The 2,325-nt window shown below is 46.4% G+C and overlaps 1 protein-coding gene across 2 annotated transcripts in view; it reads left to right on the top strand.

Annotated features, from left to right (window-relative positions):
- Positions 1–2,325, top strand: part of JADE3 (jade family PHD finger 3) — a 173,009-nt gene that overhangs the window by 136,525 nt on the left and 34,159 nt on the right. The gene's annotated exons all lie outside the window — the stretch shown is intronic.

Raw genomic sequence — 2,325 nt, 5'->3', positions numbered from 1 at the left:
GGATTGCCACGGTAAAAGCAAGTCGCATCCCCTTTCCCACAGCTCGACGCAGAGGTGATCGGAGCCCTGCAAGAATAGCTCAGGCTTTGCCTTTGCCCCGTCCACCGGGGCAAGCCCCACACCCAAAGGATTCTAGTGTACTTTAGGAGGAAGCGTAGTGACTGAGTAACCCAGCTCCACGTTGAGCTGGCTTGCGGTTTTTGAGACTGTTTCAAGCCTACTTTTCATAAGCACATTCTAGGAATTACATATTGTCCAGAAGTTTTTCTGCCAGAGGCTGTTGAGAACAGCTGGGCCCAGATTACTTGCTCAGTAAATCCATTGGGACAGCTCTCCAGTCCTAGCAGCTTGCTGACGCACATACGTATTAAGAGTCCTTGCATTCTTAGCATTTGCAAGAGACCGTGATTATCAGACACTAAAACTACTTACTTTTGAAGCTACGGCCTGTGGCCTCCCACAGCTCCTGTCTGTAGGACGTGTCTAACTCCATTGGTGTCTGGAAACCCGCTGCAGGGACAGCCCAGGGACCAGCATCCCAGATACTGTCAGATTCACTACCCTCTTCCTTGGCTCCACCCGAGGTTGAGCTCGTCTCGCAGTATCTTACCTACCAAGTCAATACTCCCGATGCTTCTAACGTGTCCAGTGCCTGTTCCTAGACTTGCTGGTCAGGGGCGCACTTGTAACTACTTGGCCCGTCTAATAAGTGTAAGAGGCTAACTTGTGGATAGTGTTTACAGAGGTACAAACGAGTACTGCTTCCGAGGAAGATGCTCCGAGTCCACTTAAGCTTTTGTGAGGGATCCCAGAGCCTTTCCCAGAGTGAGACCAATTCCGGAGGATTTGTACCAGGTCAGGGTTTTTGTGTTCTTGTTTTCAGATCAGTTTGACTTAAATAAGTTTGGCTGACAGTTTTTTGTACACCTGCTTTAATGTTTATAAAGTTTTTATTGAGGTATAATTAAGATATAGTAAAATGCACAGAGGTTAAGTATTCTTACCTGCTTTAATTTTGAAACAGATTTTTATTGTCAAACAGAATTTGAGAGCGTGTGTTTAACACATGGATATAATTTAGCTTTGTACCAACTTTGAATCCGAGGCAATTCCCCCAACAAAAAGGCTGGAGCCGTTTTTCAGAAGTTGCTTATACCCTGTTCCCAAACCATCAGCCTTGAATAATTTGTGGGAGGAAGAGAATAATTACGTTGGGGGGGGGGGGAAAAACATGTCTGCTTCCCATTTAAAAGAAGGGGGAAAGGTTACAGTTTTTTAAAATGTGAAGCCGACTCTACTTCTCTGCTCTCTCTTCTTAGCCTTAAATTACTATTCTCTTTCTTCTAGTTTGGGAAAGCGGAGTGGGAATTCGCAGACAAAAAGCAGCCTCGGGTAGATCTTTAAAGCTGGTGGCCGGCCAGGCGGTGAGGGCGGGCCGGGACCCCCTAGCCTCTGGCCGTGGTTCTTGTTGTTGTTGCCTCCTTTTTGGAAAACTTGTATTTTGCTCCCCTGTGGCCACACCTTGAGAATGTGTCTTGTACGCCCATGTGCACATGCGAACACGCGTTCCGTTCGAACGGAACCGGCTAAGAGCTGTCCGCGCGAGGAAGAGCCTTCCTCCCGTGTCGCACTGGGGGTCTGTGCTTCCCCCCCCCCCCAAAGCGCCGAGCTCCGCTGGGCTGGGCGCAAATCTGACACCTTCCCGCCCATGCAGAGCTGGCGGGGCTCCGCTGTCACGGCCTTCTGTCTGCTCGAGGCCAGTCCCCAAGCCCGAGCGCTTTCATGCCTTTTGGTTCTGAGTTGAGTGCGAGGAAAAGCAAACGTTGAAAAAGCGCTTCAGCCAAATTCCAGATGTGATGCCATGGGGAGAGGATTGACAAAAATAACTTCAGTCAGGGAGATATAGTTGTAATATTTTTACAGGATTTTCCTAAGTAAATGAAGGAGCCTTCAGTTGTGTAAATTTCAATTTCCCCAAAATGTATTTGCTACATTTTGCTGTTGTTTGAAGTATTACCTCTTAACCTTTTGTTAATTTTTGTTTTCATTTTGTCTTATATAGTCCAGTTTTCCAAGACAAATTCAGTCTTTTTCCAAATGTCACCTTTTTACCAATACTTTTTCATTAAATTATGAAAACTGTTAACTACTGCGAGTGTGGTAATTTCTTAATTTGGCATGCGGGTTTTAGAAAAATCTTACATGTGTTCTTCTTATATTTAAAAAATCGTATTCGTTAAACAACAGGTGGCGGCGGGGTGGGGGGGAAGAGCAGAGGAGGAGGAGTCAGGTGTTTAGAAGCACAGATTCATGACTCATGTCCAG

The sequence above is a fragment of the Crocuta crocuta genome, unplaced genomic scaffold (assembly GCF_008692635.1).
Source record: "Crocuta crocuta isolate KB4526 unplaced genomic scaffold, BGI_CrCroc_1.0 scaffold610, whole genome shotgun sequence".
In the NCBI taxonomy this organism is placed as follows: domain Eukaryota; kingdom Metazoa; phylum Chordata; class Mammalia; order Carnivora; family Hyaenidae; genus Crocuta; species Crocuta crocuta.
This window is presented reverse-complemented; position numbering and strand designations above follow the sequence as displayed.